The following is a 13,234-nucleotide window of genomic DNA, read 5'->3' as shown; positions in this document are numbered from 1 at the left end:
GAGGAGGAATGTTTTTGGAAGGTTTTCAGTCTGAGTTCTGTGTGTGTTTCTTTTTACGTATAGTTGTAGGTTAATAGAGTTTTTTTCTTTATTTCTAAGTTGGACCCTGCTTTGCTCTATTTCTGATTGCACCTCACAGTGGACACCAGGGAGAGTATATTTTCATGGGGGAACTGGCATTGTGCCAGCATCAAACCATGACATAGTCTTAAGGAATGAAATCTCAACTTGCTATCTCCAAGTTTTTGAGTGAATGCCAGTGGTGGGTCATTCACCAATTATATTGTTCAGTTTATTGGCCTTTTTATTCCAGACTTGTGTATCTAAAGCAGTCATTTATGACAATGGTCTGATTTTCACAGCAAGTGTTCCCATATCCTTCTGCTGAAATTGTAGTTTTCAGAGTCTCTAAACAAGCCTGCTTTTTTGAGTGGTTAAAGATGGCTTTTAGTTGTGTAACTTTCAGGCATCCCATATCAGAGAGTTTAGGCCAAGTGGAGAAAGTTACAGCAGATTTCAGGCAGTTACTAAGTCCTGCCAAACCCCAGGGGACAGCTTATTCATCCAATTTTACATACTGAAAGCTTTGTGTCTTTGCTATGTGGGAGTCACACAGTCAGTCACAAATCTTGTCAGGAATGAGCACTGCAAGCAGCACCAAAAACAGTGTGGGGGTTTTCTGTTTGTGGTTTTTTTAAATGGCATGTCTCCAACCAGCTGGACTAAACATCCTGAGCAGCCCTAATGGGGACTGGTCTCCCTGATGACCGCAGAAACTGCTGATGCTCAAGCAGAGCACACAGAGAAATAATCTGCTGAATGGCAAACAGCTGACCAATGCAATCACTGAGCAGCTTGTTCTTGATTAACATTTTGCCAGTCAGTGTTAATTGGTCAAGCTTTAGTACAACTTCATTTTGGACAATCTTTCCTTGCTTTGATTATATCTTTTGGCTTTGTAGAACTGTGTTGTCACATTAATAAAAAGCTGTTCAGGGAATTCAGGTGGTATTCACATTATTTGAGATTTCCATGGTAAATGGCATAAATTTCAACCTGCTTGTTTTGTCCTTGACCAGGAATTTTTCTTTGCACTTTATCTTCCTTCTTTTGTCAAGGAGGGCAAGGCAGATGTCCTGGTACTTGACTTTAAGAAATAGTCATTTGGTTGACCTCACAAGGATCAACCTGTCAAAGTAATGGACTACCTGATGGACATCCATTCAGGAGCAGGTAGTGAAGATGGGACTTGCTGTTTTCAGACTTTTTTGGGCAGCATGCCTTTGCCAGGCTGTCAAAGTTTGTGCATGCTGAGCTTACTGTAGAGGAAATACCTCCTATATAGCCTGAAAGAAATCACATTTTTAAAATAACATCTCTAATTTATTGGGCTGTCTAAGGCATACATGTAGAAATGCCACTTTGGAGCTGGTGTCACAGTTCTGGGACATGAGCTCTTCTTACTGCCAATTTGCCCCTAACTGGATAAACACCATACCTATTTTTGCTCTCACGCCACTCCATCGCAGTTAGTACTGGTGAGTACCTATCCATGGATGCTCCTGGGCTGAGCAATAACAGCTCCAATAGGCCACCAAAATCCTGCACACAGTATCCTAACTTTATGGAACAAGAGCTGAAACCTGTCTAGCTCTGCTTCATGTGTTTGACAGATATCATGTGTTCTGTCCCTTAATATACCATTGTACAATTCAATATATGGCTTTGATACCATTAGGGGAGCCAAAGGGAAAGGAAGTTACTCTTTTCACAGAAACACAAAGACTTGGTGATTTCACTCCCTTATGAAAACGAGGTCAAAGAGAAAGAGTGTCAGTGAAGAAATGCAGAAGCTCTCTTGAATCTACTGGGCAAGCACCCACTGGCAGCAATGCTTCAAATCCCAAACATTTCACTATTTTCAGCAGACTGAGGTTCCTATAATCCCCTGACAATACTGTAATGGATGAATGCCCAGTTTTAAAATCCAGAGAATAACAGTTTTCAAGAAGTGGAATGTATGAGAAGTACTACATGCCTTCCTTACAATTTACCTATACTATCTTTATGATGATTAGGTAACATTTCCCTGAGGGCCAACTGGGTCATATGAGGTAAATCATTAATTGAGCAGGGGTTTCTTTCACCAAACATTGGCAACAAGAATTGAATCTGACATGTTTTACTAGACATTAGACTCTGGTTCTCTGGCTCTGACTCGCAAATGTGTTGCCAAGAAGCTTTCCCATTCTTCTATAACGAGTATTATTCAGAGTTATAATTTATTGGAGCTTCTGTGCTCTTCTTGTCTTGACTGGAATCAAATAAAATCCAGAAATGTCCATTTCTGTTTATGACCAATAAAAATATTGTCAATGTAGAGAGGTAGACAAGACAAAATACCTAGAAATAACAGGAGGAAATTTTAGGAAATTAAATCTATGTGAATAGCTTACACAGGAGTCTTTTTGACAAGGACATTTCAAAAAGAGGGTTCTCATATGCTTGAAAGGGCAGGACAAAGTGATGTTAATATGAAAAATCCACTTAATAGTAATGAAGCAGATTTGCTTTTTGAATCGATGCTTGAATGTATTCTGTGAGCAGTTAATTCCATTGATGGACTGTGTCCACAGATTGAAACGTGAGAGTTTATTGGAAACGTGTTTCTGCAAAAATTAATTCAACACTGATTAAAAAAATTATCTATGTACCCTGTCCTTTACCTTTACTTCCTCAGTCAAAATGAATTGAAAATCTAAAAAAACTTGTCTTTTATCTAGTTTGCTATTTGTGTACTACTCTCATTTTTCTTTTGGTGGTATCATTAAAAAAAATTGATATACCTTCTTAATCAATATTCCTAGTTGTAGGACTGCTTCTGAGCTCACTCTCTGGTAATCAGGTGCATGATTCTAAAGCAGTTTTCAGTATATGTTTTGCACATTGCGGTTCATATGATTCTATCTATCCTTAAGAAAACCTCCTTGTAGTCAATCTGGAATTGTTAACTTTTCCACATTGTGCAGAGGACTGACTAAAAGCATGGCACGGATGAATGCTTTGTTTATATTTGTTCCAGGTCTTTTCAAGTATCACCAGAGACAATCACTAAAAGGTAGTTCTTCGAATCCAGGTTCGTCTGCATTTCAGTCAAAATGCCTTGATTATTACAAACTCTTTGTCAGTCTCTCAAAAAATGTTTTGAGGGCACAGTCTCCAAAAAGCAAGAAGTTGTTGCAAAGAGAAAATGTGTATGTTTTTCTCTGCATGTTCTCCAGTGCACTGGAGCTGGAAAAAATACTGAGATTCAGAAAAAACACCAGAAAACATTTTAAAGCATCAAATAATTTCAGCCTGGGATACATGGCAAGGGAAAGCAGCAGAGTTCCTATGGCACAATTTTAGTATCATTAGTATGATTTTTTTCCATCAGCCATAGCTAGAAGAAGTACAGTACAGTGTAGTTCATCCTGCATATGATAATGGGTAGACTAAGTAACCTTCTACAGTCCCTTTTCATGTCTGTGAGTTTGCAATTGCAAGGACCAAGAATGTCTACACATTGCAACTCAATCTTTTGATTCAGTACCAGGTTTGAAAATATTCCCATGTAACTATAGGAAGTGGGGATCAGTCAGTTTCACAGACATTTCTATGTGTATTCAATGATTCCTCAATGATGTGTTGGAAAGAATTCTGTTAACTCAGACAAAATAAGATAGACATTGATCAACCATTGTTATTGTTCCAAGGACTTTGGCTTAGACTCCTGGTGAATACTCAAACCAATTGTTATCTATGTAACTTTTAATTACAGAATAATTTCATGTGGGATCTCAGCACCTCAGGACGGAGGTGCAGAGTGGCCGAGACCACCCTTGGGGGGCTCGAGAGTCCTGGAATGTTGCCAGAAGTGTCTGGTGGCAGGACTTTGATCCTACACAGGAGACGACACCTGTATGAGGATGGGAGGATTTCACTGGGTGAATGGTGGAGGGATAAGTTAATTAGAGTGTAAAACACAGAGTTTAGGATTTCTGTACAGGGGGGTCTAAAGAAGTAAGATGGAGGAATTGGGGCGTGTCCTGTTCTTCTTCTTCTTCTTCTTGGCCTCCATCTTCTGTGGTGATGGTGGCACTTTGGGATTGGTCTTTACTAGAAGTGCACCAGTTAATAAGGGTAGAAGGTATTGGGGAAAAATTATAAATATTGTATACGTAACTTCGGGTATAAAGATAAGTGACCGCCCCGGGGGATCGCAGTGTGCTCATGGCTGGCTTGCTGTGCAGACCTCTGTTGGGCTGAAAGAAAATCTTTTAGATAAACAATTAATAAACACCGAGACCGAGAAAAGATCTTAAGTCTCTCCTCGTCCTTTGAAGCGCCGGGCTGTCCAAGGCCACCCTGGGCCTTTCCAGGCCACCTAAACAGCTGAGAAACCGAAAATTTCACACACAAACAAGAGGCCCAGCATGCCAGTTTTTGATAGGCATAATAATGGGAAATTAGCAGAACATCTGTGAAGTCATATATCACGACAAGAATTATGCTCAAGAAAAGAATGCAGAGTAAGATCTATAAATCTCCACTTAATATACTTTATGTGTGCACATATGAGGGGGAAAAAAGGAACATACAGCTCTTCACCAATGTTGCTGGTATTTTTAGGGGGCACCATGGTTAATACATGCCCTACCTGTTCTACAGCTTCTGAGAAAGAGATTAGCAACAAGTTTGTGTCATGCCTCAATACAAATATAGAAAAAAACTTATTGATGTTGATTGTGTGTGATGGATTAAATTTGGTGCAAAATGAAACTTTGACTCTGTATCTGCACTAAAAATATAGCTGTAGAGGGAAAAATAGGACATTTATAACAACTTAGCATTTGTTGGACAAGTAGAGGTCTGAAGAGTGCAGAATGGAAAATGGCAAACATCTTTCACAAAAATAAGAATTGCCTCTCCTTCATAGGCCTGGATAGCTTGTGTGTGTGTTACAAAAATGTGTAATGGAAATCTGGGAAACAAAGAAGTCTTTTCAGCTGAGGATTCCAGCTGTTCGCAGACTGTGGAAGAGAAAACAGACTTTATTCAATGTCTGCAGATGTTTCCAAACTTTCATAGTTCTAAAATTTAAATTCAGTTACCTAATCAATATTAAAGATCTGAGGGAATATATGTTGCCCATTGGATACGGTTTAGGTGGTGAGGAATACAAAGGATTCAAACATTCTCAGGCAGAAAGATCTGGTGGCTCAGAGGCAGCCGCAGATGAAAACAATGACTGGAGACAGCCATGCAGAATCATAAATGAACATTCATTTCTCAGCTGCCCTGATGCAACCTCTTTGGCTTTAATGGAGTGTGGTATAACTCAAATGTAGTTTACCTACAAGGCCTGATCATCTGGAAATGAGGGCAAATTCCAACTTCAGTGGTGCTAAGATGTAATTCTGTGCCTACAGAATTCACAGCTGACAAAAGAGCATCAGCAATGTGTTTTGAAAATTTGGCAACACAATCATGTGAAGCCTGAGATTAAAACATATGGATTTTCTGCTGTCCACTCAAACAGGCACTAAGTTTGACATTTTACAGGCAGTAATTTGACATTTTCATATAGCATCAGCAATACAAACTTGTTTTACTGAAAAAGCACACACAGAAGCAGCAATGCCTCTTTTCATCTGACAAGTAAAGGTAATTTTGGCTGGTTTCCTCAACATTCCATTGCCACATATCTGACTTATGCATGCAATCTTTTACAATGTCTGTGCTGACTACTGTTATCACTGTTCATCCCTCAAAGTTTGGTTCTTGAAGCACTCCATTTTATAGAAACAATTCAAGCATATCCCTTTACTAAATTATTCCCAAATGCAGATGGTGGTCCATTAATAAAAGAGGCCTAAATATATCTCATATCAACTCCAACACACTAGGCTGCATTATGGGATAGAAAAAATTCTTCCCTCTCTACCATCTCACATGATGACATCAGAACGGAGATAAAAAGATGGGAAATGGTGCCCTTAGCAATTTCTAAGATTTTTGGTTGATAGTATTATGGAAACTAAAGAAACTTCCGTTTCTTTGGTTCTGAAAAGGACCAAGCATTGCATGAGTTAAAGCCTCTGGATAAGAGTAGTCCAGGTAAGTAGATGTTCTATGGAAAGCCAAAGTCATATGAGAATGAATCCAGAAGTTTTAATATAATTTAGATGAGGTGGTTCAGTAAAACAATACAGGCTCACTTGGTCTATTGTTATATCTAGTTTAACTTAAAGGTTTTTCATTTTCTTCATGTGTAAGAAAAATTAGTTTGAATCACCCATATCTGCACTTGGGATTCAAATCAATACTATATTGCTGAAGATCAGAATTTTTAAAATATTTGTTAGAAAATAACAGAGAAAAAAATGACAATGCAGAAGTGTGCTGCTTGCCATTCAGGGGAGATTAGATGGGGAGATTAGATGAGGGGAGAAATCAGAGTGTGCTGTTCTGTGTACATGGATTAGCAGATAGCTTTATATGCCTGGCTTTTAATGATGGTGTGGAGCATCTTTCTGCCCCATCACTGTGTAAGAAGGGAGGAAAGTAGAGGAAATTTACTTTATGCTCTGTCCAAGATTCATTTAGAAAACTCAAGCTGCTAAGAGAAACAGGCTTCAGCTTGTCTAACTTCAAATGTGTTAAAACAAGTTCTGTATTATAACTGGACAACCCCTAAAGATTTAATGCTTTTTGGCGAAGGAACTTTTTCTTCTCTGTGTTTGTACAAAACCTAGTATGCCCAGAAGTGGCACTTCCTTCTAATAATGAACATGGAAACATGTAACCAGTCTTAAACCAAATCCTGAATTACATTACCTCAGTCCAAGATCTCTTCCCACAGTCCTGCCTGTGTGCATGTATTTATCACTCTCTAAAAGTTAAACTCAAATTTGTATTTTTTTAGAGCAATCAATGAGAAAGCCACCAACTAAATCCTTGTCCTGCAGATGTCATAAATGGCTTTGTACAGCACTTGATCTTTTGACTGAATAACCTCTGTTCTGCTGCCAAAAATATCTGATGAGTAACTTTCTTTTGTTTTTAGTGGGCTCCTTAAGGATCAAGGTAGCTGGGAACTGAAAATCCTGCTGTGGTTAAGACAGCAACATACTTTACTTATTGTATTTTCCGAGATCTTAGAAACATGTTGATTTGCTCCTCACCTCAGATGGCCTGTCTTACATCTCATCTTCTAACAAGTTCTCCAATTCCTAAGCATTTTTGGGCCATTGTTTATTATCTTTTTATATTTAGACCTTCCCTTCCCCAAAAATCTAAATTTTCTTACTGCTTCACAGTCCAATATTGGCACAATTATTTCAAATGATCTGCTTTTCAGATGATTCCCACATCATTCCCAGACTGTGAGACAGCCTGTTTATGTGATGGAAAGTACCAGAGGGAACCTTCCACTGATAGGCTATTTGTTTAAATGAGTGGGAAAAAAAATCAAAGTAATTTGACTTTCATACTCTGCAAGTTCCCATGCTTCTGTCTGATTGTGTCATCTGTGGTTTCCTGTGCTGAGCATCTCTCCATCAAGTTCCTTTCTTCCCCTTCACCTCTTCACTCTGGTATATGCTCCCTGTACAGGACCACCTTGATTTCTGGAAGATCTCATGCTTTCTAAGCAAGGAGCTAAGCAGATGGCATACTTACCATCTCAGTATTTTTGTGGGAAAGACAGGACAGCTATAAGGAAGTAGCAGAGTGATGACACTGAATGGAGAGTGAACTAATGCAGGCAAAAAAAAAAAAAAGAACTGAACCGTGCTAGGAAGCTAAAGGATAGGGCATTTATGCAGCTAAAAACAAGAAGTCATTGCTAGCCAGCTGGACAAAAATCATGTACCTGTCTGTGCCCCAGTTCCTTTATTGGATATCATCGATTTCTCTGCCTCATCCTTTGTTTTTGAGACTATTAAGATCCATGTGAGAGGGATAATTCCTCTGCTTGTGAAAAGCACCTTTTTACACTGCTGTGATACTCTTCCCAGGACATTGGGCTCTGAGACTATTAAAATTTAAGCAAACTGGAATCTCCCACTGGTGTTGATTGAAGTTTGTCTTACTAAGTCTGAAGGAAAAAAATTCCCAGTTTTCCTTTGTAGTCTGGCATGTACATTTCACTCTTCACTTGGAACTGTTTCTTTCTTATTTACCTACTTCCTTCATTCTCAGAGCTAAATTTAGTTTATCCAGATGTTTCTTTTCTGAGACTACTAATCTATCTCTACTTAGTCTGTCACTCATTGTTTATGGAGTTGGCAAGGGACACCTCGAAAGTGAGGTACTGCTGAAGAGGATGAGAAAGATAAAGCTAGACAATAAAAAAAGATAAAGAAAGATAAAGTTAGACTGTCTTGCAGTGGAGCAAAATGAGTATCAGTGGAAGTTCTATGCTAAATATATGTTTCTGGGAATGTTTAGAAACAAAAATGGAATTGTTAGTACATTAAATCTTTTATAAAGAATTTTAGGAGATTTTTGAGGATTGGGCCAAAAAAAACCTCTTGCCACTCACCTTATTTGTTTTTCTGTGTGGACTCAACTATTGGAAATCTTTCTTTGGTTTGTTTATTCTTATTTTTTTCTGTTTATTCTTATTTTTTCAGCACTTACATAATTTTAGACCATGCTTTATAAATTATATGAGTGCTGAAAACAAGGTAGAGGAAACAAAGTTGTCTTGGAATGGGGGAAAGAACCATTTCAAAAGTTCTAGCCTAGCTGGCTTCTGCATTAATTAGCTTCTCTGTGGTAAGGGGAGCGAGAAAAGCAAAGGAGAGGACAAACACATTTCAGCTGAATTAGTCATGACAGCTGAATATGCACTGGTTCGGTGAAACTTAAATTGCGTAATTCCATTCCATGTACAGTTGGAATAATCAGAAATGCTCAACCTCTCAAGGCTTGCACAAACTTCTACTGCTCAATAAACAGAATTGCACCTTGATGACATACACTTCCACAGGAAAATTTTAGCAAAATGGGTTTCATTGCTCAGTTTTAATGCCCCTTGGTGAGGCTGGATTTTTGTCCCAACCCTGGAGCACAAAGCAGTATGTAACAGCAATGCTGCAGTGGCCCAGCAATGACTCTCTGGGGTTCCCCTTGCTCTTTATAAGTAATAACCACAAGCTGCCCCACTGATTCAGTAAACACTGTGATATTCAAAAGAAACAAAAGGAAATAACACTGGCCAATAAAATTGCCTGACTTTTTAAGTCTTACAAGTAAACACTAAGGGCTACTATATTTATGCTCTAGCTACTGCAGAGGAAGGATAATATCCTTTGTCTCCTAGAATTAAAATAATAATAACAACAACAATAATAATAAGTTTTAATTTATAGAAATAATTACTACAAAAAGTGTTATTTTAATTCATTCTAATTGAAGGAAATGTGATTCTGGAATGGGACTTAACAGTTAGTCTGAAACGTGTAGGACACACAGTGCTGGGACAATACAGTGGTGACTATGACAGCTACAATTATATCTGAGAGTGTCTGAAGTTATGCTCATAAATCCATATTTAAGCAATTAAATAAGTGTTTTGATTTTCAAAAATGCTTCTGACCCAGCTCCCCCAGCTGACTTCAATAAAAAGGGTGCACCTTCACTTCAAGAATGAAGCCACATATTTAGATGCTTAAATTTAAGCATCTAAGACTTGAAAATGCTGCCAATGTTAATTCTCCTGGCTTCACCATGGGGATAACACACCAAGTGGATTTTAAATACAGGTGTTTCTACAGGAGAATAAGCAATGTTATCAGAGGGATCTAATGTAACTCCTGTTTTTTTGGTTCCTTCTGAAACAGTTAGGGATGTTTTTGAAACATCAGCATGGTTATTCCTACATCTGAGCAAACAGCCCATAGGAAAGCTGTCACAGAGAATTCTCTGACTCCCTGGCTCATCCTTCTGACCAAACCAGTCTTAATACTTTGCATTGCACTAATAACATGTAACAACAGAAAATGTTTCCTCAAACCATTTTGTTATCATAATGTTTGAAGGAAACTCTCCTTAAAAACCCCTCATCCACAGATATTCATGCCTAGTCTTCAGGTTCAAGGAAAAATAGTTTTACCATTTTTAAACAGGACACACATTTTATTAAAATTTCATGGACTTCTATATACACTTCTAGGGAATGGCTGAATAGTTATTTCGGAAATAATTCAGCTGTAAACTTAATCTTGGAGCCTTGTGCTGAGAAACCTAAATTTACTCTGTGACTTCTAGTAGCAGCTATACAGACCTGATTGCTGTGGAACAGTTTACAACCAAAAGGAAGAATACAATTTTTGAGTTGAAGGTAAAATAGAAGTCTCGTAATAATATTTGAATACTAGTTCTCTATATGTAAAATAATCTGCTCATTTCTGTGAGTCAGGTCATCTTTAGGATAATGCACAATGGAAAACATTGTGCTTCAGGTTAAAAACATGATGTGCTCAAGCAGAAGGTACTTGGCAGAATTTGCCAAACACTGACCAACTTCCCACGACACTCTTCTTATTTGAAGCTAAACTCAGTGAAAAAAATTCAGCAGGACTGTATAGACCAATCTGGCTTCTGGTTTTGTTGGAATTAGAAAGCTTTTAAGTTTTATTATGAAAAAAACTCTTCCAAGAAAAATAACAAACATTTCTAATTTTATACTGAGAGAATTGTTCCACTGGAAAAATTATGTGAAGCCTAAGCACAGGTATTCAAGAACAGCTGTAATCAAGCTTACCACAGAAGGCACTTAAACTAAGAGGCTAGTGTCTGCAAAACTCATGTTTCTTTCATTTCCTCCTGGGAGACTGATGCCAGTGAGAAGCAGGCCAGCATTCTCCTTACTCCTTATTGTGCTTTCTTTTTACATCCTCTTTTCCATGCTCTGTTTTAAGATCAAATCCCCAGACAGCACAGAGATGGATGGGGTAAACACAACTACCCTGGTAACCCAGGGATCACAGTCAGAATATCAGCATAGGGTAGATCTACTCCTTATACAAATGCACAGGATGCCCAACAGGCAGTGCTACCAGACAATTTGCCCAAGACAATACGTAATATCAGTGGCAAACTGGATGCTGGTTGTGACAACTCCTGCCACTTGACCTTGTTCTCAAATCATTGGCTGCACAACTTCTCCCAGCGTAAGCAATATATTTTAAGTGAAAAGGAAAACAATGTGCAAAGCAGCCATGAAGGTAATGAATAATATTAAAAAGGCAGATATGCAAATAATATTTTTGAAATCAAAGCACCCAAATGAGAACTGAAAGAATAATCACATTTGTGTTTTTAGCATTTTCAGTTGCCAGGAGGGCATTAGTCTTCCTGAGTTCTAGCAGCAGGAAGTCCTTACATTCTCCATATGAAGCCAAACAGCCAGGCCGGCTGGGATGTGGCAGGGACAGTAACATCTTCAACAGTAGACAAATGAATCTTAGAGAAGACCCTTTTGTATAACTCAACAATGATTGCTTTCTGGGTGTCTGCAAAATACACACTTATATTACTTTGGAAAATATTCTTTAAAGTTTTTATTTCTTCACTCATTATTGGTGCCAAGTCTTTGGTCCGATGACTTGTCACATCTTTGTCAGCTTTAGACTTTCATCATTCAAGACTGACAGTTTTGTTCATTTTAGCATTCGTGTAATTCTAATTACTGGTACTATGTAAGCAGTGAGGCATACTGACAAATCAACCCAATGGAGCCTGTAAGAGATACTTAACCATGATGGAGTATGAGCAGGATTTATTACCCAAAATCACAATAAATTAACATGCTGATAATCAGAGATGTAACTTCTATCTTTTAACTAAAATTCCACAACCCTCTCAACATTAAGCCTGTAATGCACCCCACTCCTATGGATGTAAGCTGAATGAAGATTTTCCTCCAAGGAATGCTTCTAGTTTAAGGAGATTTTTTTTTTTTTGAATATGAGACACACTACCATTAGACTTTTATATAGCGCATCATTAACTTAAACATGCTGTCTCAGTTTTAGTGGATTAGATGTTCAGCAACTCAGAGAAGCCGCTGAAGGTCTTTTCATGAAGAAAAAGAATAAGAAGTCCTATAGTATTCCAGATTATAGGACATAATTGGCAAAACATTCAAGTGTCCTCCTGAAAAAAATCTGAGTGTCCAGCTAAGACTTTACACTAGAAGAAAGTGTTGGGTTTCTTTCTTGTTAGAATTTGTGGTTTTCAATAATTTCTTGAAAATGACTTAAACATTAAACATAAAGCATTTGATCCTGGTGTCTTTTGGAAACATGGCTAATAGGTAGATGTGGCAAAAGGGAAAATACTTCTGAGTTAGCTGACACCTGAGAAGACATGCTATACTAAAAATTCTGGCCAACTAGCAGGAATAGGCATTTTGCAAAGTAATTCACAAAATTATATGAACTGCAGAAAGAAACATGTGAATTTAACAGAAAACAATATGCTATCAAAAAAAATGACTGTACCTGTAATGTAATTGTACTAGACACAGACACAATGTCTCCTGATGTTCTCTTTATTCTGACAGAACTTAAGCACAATATCATCTCTGCTTCAGAGAGTCTCTGAATTGCAGATAGTGAGAAAACATGACTATGCTGACATGTATTTATCTGAAGTTGCCCTCTTCTGATGCTCTTATCCAGGCGTCTCTTTCTAGTCACTTTTTGGTTGCAGGATGCTGGATCAGCTAGAGTTCAACTCAATTTGATCTGATACTGCCACTTACTTTTCCATATAAAATTAGCCCCAAAATGCAAAATGTCAAGATAGAAATAATTTAAAAATTACCTCCTTCAAGATAGAAAAGAAGGCTGCAGCTGTTCAAATTAAAGTGAATAAAAATGACACAGTTTGTTATAGTAACACCTGTTTTGCATTGAATGCCTTACTAATCCCTATTTTTAAATGATGCATTGGCGACAACTTCTCTTTAGCAGTGAAGAAAGGATGTTTAGGGCATTGTCAGTAAGAGTTGTTTAAGGCCTTCACAGGTCTTCCTCTCTTAAGCATTTTGAAACCTTCTGTTGGTACTTCACTGGGCCTCCAGGCTTCCCATATTAGTAATGTCTCTGTCTACCTTGCAGCCAGGAGAAAAAACCCAAGGCACTCTGAAATTAACCATCTGCTCTCTTGGAATCAGGAT

This window comes from Melospiza georgiana, chromosome 2 (assembly GCF_028018845.1).
Source record: "Melospiza georgiana isolate bMelGeo1 chromosome 2, bMelGeo1.pri, whole genome shotgun sequence".
Lineage (NCBI taxonomy): Eukaryota > Metazoa > Chordata > Aves > Passeriformes > Passerellidae > Melospiza > Melospiza georgiana.
Note: the sequence above shows the minus strand (reverse complement) of the source record.